Source organism: Marmota monax, unplaced genomic scaffold (assembly GCF_021218885.2).
Source record: "Marmota monax isolate L192 unplaced genomic scaffold, Marmota_monax_Labrador192_F-V1.1 WCK01_AAM20220418_F8-fsc00095, whole genome shotgun sequence".
Classification (NCBI taxonomy): domain Eukaryota; kingdom Metazoa; phylum Chordata; class Mammalia; order Rodentia; family Sciuridae; genus Marmota; species Marmota monax.
This window is the reverse complement of record NW_026695244.1, coordinates 1,291,482-1,297,506: the sequence shown is the minus strand read 5'-3', so window position 1 is coordinate 1,297,506 and position 6,025 is coordinate 1,291,482. Positions and strand designations below refer to the sequence as shown.

General features: G+C 45.2%; 1 pseudogene; it reads right to left on the bottom strand.

The window, feature by feature from the left end:
* Nucleotides 1-4,346: 4,346 nt before the first annotated feature.
* On the bottom strand, nucleotides 4,347-5,209 carry LOC124105766 (NADH dehydrogenase [ubiquinone] 1 beta subcomplex subunit 11, mitochondrial-like; annotated as a pseudogene).
* Between the last annotated feature and the right edge of the window lie 816 nt (nucleotides 5,210-6,025).

Below are 6,025 nucleotides of genomic sequence, written 5' to 3'. Positions count from 1 at the left end.
ATTAAATCAAACCCTCAGAATCGGAAATTCTAGACTCCCTGGTGGGGAGCACCTGGAGGCCCAGGTTTCACTGATCTGTCTCCGGGCGGTAGCGTTTTTGATATGGTTCTCTTGGGTTAGCCCTGGATTAAGCTAGGGCTTCTCCCATTCTCTGAAGTTTTCATCTCTGCAATTGGACCTCCCCAGCCGGTCTCCAAGCATTTGAAATCCAGAGGCCATTTTCCTTCTCACTTGCCATCTGTCTGAGGGACAGTAGGTGAGAGTGTCAGAGCAGGAGTGGGTTGCACCAGCATTAGTTCCCTCGCAGACTCCTGTATTCTACTCAGAGCCTAAGATCCTGTCAATTTGAAGCAGAAAATCAACAAAGACCTGCCGAATACATAAAATGATGGACCAAAAGGGTTCTGTTGTTGGCTGATGTGAAAACGGAAATCCTCACAGGCTACTTCCTCTTTTGCCATGTTGCCTTCATTTCTATTTGCAAGGAAAGGTGAGGAGACTGGTGAGACCCATCCATGAAGGCAGAGTGATAGAGGTAATCTTTCCCAGGGAAAAAGACCATCACAGTCTTTTGCCCTTTTGCCCTGGGCAGCCTGGTTATCATATTTCGAGGGAGAAAAGGAGATATTTCCCAGAGCAGCACAGAGAAGAGAATTAAATAAAACCTAGGCTTCTGGGTGCTTTTGACTGGATCTTTTGGACTTTTGACCCTTCAAATACTACCCAAACTATTTTTTTTTAATGTATTCACTGATGAAGTATATCAAAGTGGGACAAACATAAAATAAAATTAAGCTCATAAATTTAACAATCATACTTGCTTGCTTTTAGAAGTCTCTAAGAATTTATGTCCAAGTTTCTATTTTATCTGTAACTATAACTTTGTTTTCACTAGAAGGGGAAGTTCCTCCAGCAGAGGGTAATTTAATTTTGTCAGTAGCCAGACACATTCTGTTTAGATTTGGAATCCTTTTAAAATGGGAGCTTTCTATCAATCACCGGCCTTAAGCATGTTTGGATTATGGCCTCTGCTAGAAAGGGGGCCTCTGCCTATTGACATGGTGACCAGAAAGGGACAGATGCCTTATCTGCAGCAGCTTCCTAGAGAGAAATATTATCAATATCCATGGGTTAATGAGCAGGAAATGGCCTGGCCACAGCTCTCCCCTGCCCCCATGGGACCCAAAGCTGCCTTCTCTGTTGAATAGCCCTTGTTGGACCCTGCTGAAGGGAGAGGACTCCAGCAAGAGTGAAAACATCACTTTCCACTCCATCACTAGAAGCCAAACACAGAAACCATATTCAAAGAGTTCTTTGTCTACAAGATAACATTGAAGCGGAAACTTGTTTAGCCAGATTCTCTTGTTACAATTTACTGCTTCATCAGGTGGGGGCAGGGACAGACACAAGCCATCCTTTCAATAATAGGATGATTCTCACAGGAAGCTTGGCATCTCCAAATAGGGATATATATATATATATATATTTAAATCCCTCTACCTGTACCACAGCCCCCAGTGTGGAGAAATGTACCTCCAGCTACTCAAGGGTGCTCATGTGGGAGGAAGGATTTATGCATAAAAACGGACAAAAGCCAGTGACTTTCAATTTGGAGAGGAGAAAGTACCAAGGGCAGTCATATTTAGAACACCTTTCTTTACAGGGATTAAAGGTGGGAACAGAGACAGGAAGGAGAGAGAGAGAATGGACAGACATGTGCATTCTTGGGAGAACAATTGCCTTTGTTCCCATCGGACTGAGGGAGCTGCTTGGGAAATGCTGGAACTGGGCTCAGGGCAGGTTACAGCCTGTGTGTACATGTGAGGTCTCCTGGTGACCCAGGGCTCAGATACTATAGAGCAGAGCTGAGAGGGTAGTTTGGTCCATAATCTGCTGCCTGCACCCAGAGTTCCCACTGCCTGGGCTTCTGTATTCCTCCTCCAGGAAATCCCTGCCTCCCTGGGGAGAGCCAGGTTGGCTATTAGGAATGGACTGATATTCTGAATGCCCAGTTTGGGACTGGGGGTGGGGCACTGTGGTGGCTCTGGACCAGGTTGGGTCTGTGATTACCTGGGGAGTTAAAAAAAAATTCCTGGATCCCCCAAGATCTTTCAAATCCAAACCTCCATGGGAATCAATATTGAAAATCTGTTTTCCAAAGCTCCTCAGGTATTTCTCATATCACTATTAGGGAAGATGGTGACTTGTAAGGTACCTTCTGTCATGAATACTGTCATTGTTTTGTTTTAAACCTGTGAATACATGTGATCTAGTTGGGAATTCCAAATCCACAAATTGGCCGACCTTCTATGGGCCCTGAGTGATCCTCAGGGCAGGCTCCACTGGCAACACTCTTCCTAAGATGGGTTCAGGGAGAACAATCCTCCTGGAATCTTTTGGACTTTTGCTCTCTCAGGACAAGGACTCATAGCATCATTGGCAGATTATGTTTTCAAGACCTGATGGCTCAGAAAAGACAAGCACGGCTGATTGCAGGCCCAGGGCAGCCACTGGGAGCTGGGAGAGAAAGGAACAGGAAGCCACTGATGTGCTGAAGCCCAGAGTGTTTTGTACAGCACAGTTCCTCTGCCTCATCTCCCTCCCGATATCGTCTCTTCTTTGTATTCTGACTTTTCCCTGCATCCTTCCTTTTTCTTAGGGGTTATTTGTTTCCTTTCCTATGGCCCACTTCTTTTCCTCACTCCATAGACAACTATTCTTATGTCTTTAAAGGGGATCTTTTGGCATGTACATGTTCTTGAGAAATATATATTTTTGTCTTGAATATCAATTTGTTCAACAAAATGTTTGTGGAGTTACCTGTTTTGTGCCAGGTATTTGCAAATGCATTAGTGAACGAAAGTGACAAGGACCATTGCTCTCATGGAGTGTGTATCCTAACGAGATGAAAAGCAATAGTCTATAAGTATAAAAATAAGAAGATGATCAATATGTTAGAAGGTGATAAGTGGGAAAAATCATCCAGAAAAGGAGAATTAGGAGTGCTGACCTGGGGTTGGGGAGGCTGGATAAATCACCAAGTTAAATGGCCTGTTTACTACATTGACTTATTTATTCTCCTAGTGATGGACTTGGATGCCTCCCAATTTTCCTACAAATCAGCATTATTATGGGTTAGGAAACTGTATCTTAGATTTACACCCAGGAGTGGAGTTGCTGGGGTCTAAATCCTACCTATACTTAATTTCATCAACTGTGCCAAATTGCTCCCTAGAATTGCTACGGCAGCCCACAGTCCTATCAGCATCTGCAAGTGTCCCTAGATCCCCATAGTCCTGCTGCATTTGGCATACACAGGTCCTAGGGTCTTCTCTTGATGACCATTCTATTTCTTTTTCACTCCCAGCGGGTCTTGTGGGCATTGCTGGGCTGTTGATTTTCTACCTCAAGTTTCATTCCATTTGATGCCATATCCTCAGGTCAGAATTCCCGCCTTTCAGTTGTCAAGAGTGTCCTGAAGTTGTCCCTCCTTCCTTGCTGTAATGGTTTTGCTTCTGCACCATTTGCAGAAGTCTGATCTATGTGGGGCCTGTCTCATCAAACCTCACCTTTCCTGTCTGGCTTCAGGATCTTTCACCAACTTGGCCTGCATGTCCATACCCCGTGGGTTGTTGCACACACTTGTTCCTCAGCCAGAACTGCCCCCTTTGTCCCTTTGCTTTAGATCTCAGCATAAATCCCCACGCTCCCCCTGACCCCCACCACTTATGGGTGCCCTGTTCCTGAGCAGTGCTCACTCCTGCAATTTTTCAGTCTCCTTGCTGTGGACACCACTGGGGGACAAATTCCTTGAGGGAGGGACAGTATCTTGTCCATTGTCATAGCCCCAGGACGTCTGCTGGGTGGGACACACAGGTGTTCAATCACTATTCCTTGATCAAGTGAAGCAAGGAATGAGTGAGTGAAGGTCTTCCATCTCTCGCACATAAGTCATTGCCAGCACTAGGTTTCTGTGCCCCCTTGAAATGCATCCCTCTTTGTCTTGGTCCTTTCAGGCTGCTTTAACCAAATGCTGTAGACTTAGAAATGATGGAAATTTAATTCTCCTGATTCTGAAGTTTAAAAACCTCCAAGTTCAAAGCAGATTCAGTTTCTGGTGAGGGCCTACTTTTTGGCTCACCTTTTTGCTATGTTCTCACCTGGTGAAGGGTTTGAGGGTCTCCCTTGGGTCTCTTTTATAAGGGTGATAATCCTTTTTCTGGAGGTACCATTTTATGACCTAATCACCTTCCAAAGTTCCCACCTCTTAATACTATTACATTGGGGCTGAGGACTTCAATATATGAGTTTGGGGTAGGGGCACAAACATTTAGGACTCTACCCATTTATCCACTTTCCTTTTTTTTTTTTTTTTGATTTTTCAGTCCCTTTAATTACGCCCTCTGAGGAGTGGGTAGAATGGCAGGTAGCAGGTAGGGAAGGTGGTGCATCTTGAGCCCCACTCAGCAACTGGTCAGTCATCATCAGGCAGCTGGATTTTGCTGGGGTCAAAGCAGTTGGATTCCATGAGGGGAGGCCATTGGCCTCTCGGTATTTCACAAGCCTCTCAGCTTCCCGGCGGGCCCACTCCCGCATCCTGTAGTCAGGCAGATAAGCCACAAAGGTGGTGCCTAAGACCTGGACAATTGAGACACCAAAGAAGAAGATAACCTGCATGTTCCAGAGGTCCACAACAGGGTCCTTGTCGTAACCATGAGAGTCTGGGTTCTTCTCATAGAGGTTCTCGTCCTCAGGTTCTGGGTCCTCCTGCCAGCGCATGGTCGGTTCCGGCGGCCGCTTTCCCGCCACAGCAGACGGAGCGACCACAGCCCTTGAGGAGCTGGATTCCCAGCGAACGCCGGCAGCGGGGAGCCCTCATATCGCTGCTGCCGCCAAAAGGCGGCGAGCGCACAAACCTAATAGCTCGGTCGCCATGACAGGTTGTGCTACAGGGTCTCAGGGGCGGAGACGGAAATGGAACTGTGCGCAGCTGCAGTTGACTCAACCGCGATCATTGTCGCTCCGCCCCCACCTCACTAAATAGATCCCGGGTTCAAGTTTGTGTTCATATGAGGCGGGGCGTCGAGGAGTCCTCCTTTCCCTCCCTTGTCATGGCCTCATGGGACCAACCATGCGCTTATCCTCTTGGTCAGGCCGAGAAATTTCATCTTGATAGGAAGAAAGCGGTGACATCTGGCAGGCCCCGTGGGGAAAGAGGTGGAGCTCCACTTTCCTTTTTATTCAAAATTTGATCCCCAATCCCACAGCTCCATAATCTTACCCACACCTCCAGCCTGATCACCATTTCTCCATTTTTTTAGAATCCTGTAGTCTTTGTTTGAAATACACTGGAGTCAGTTTTTTCATTGGGTTTAGGGTTTGCAGATGTCACAGGACCATATTATAGGGAAAACAGTCTTCTGCTTTTTCCTGACCTGGGCCAAATCCTCTCCTCAAGCAGCATGCTAGAAGTTCTCCCTGAAGTTCATTCTCCTGTATTATACCAGTGCTCCTTGACTTCCAATGGGGTTGCATTCCAATAAACTCATTGTAAATTGAGAACATTATATAGAAGATGCATTTATTTATTTAATGATTGAATAAAAATTTTATTTGTTCTTTTTAGTTATACGTGACAGTAGAACATATTTTGACATATCATATATACATGGATATAACTTTCCATTTTTTTGTGGTCATATGTGATGCAGAGTTACATTGGTAGAAGAGGCATTGAATACACCTATCCTTCCAAATATTTTAGACAAGCTGTACCGTACTATCGAGTGTTGGTTGTTAATCCTCACAATGGCATAGTGATGGGCAGCTGTGGCTTGCTACCATTGTCAATCATAAAGAGATAGTACGCACATATGGCTAGCCTGGGAAAAGGTTAAAATTCAAAATTCAAAGTTGGTTTCTACTGAATGCGTATCATTTTTGCACCATTGTATAGTTAAAAAAAATCATAGATGAAACCATCCTAAGTCAGGGACAGTCTATATGACAACACTTGTAATAATTA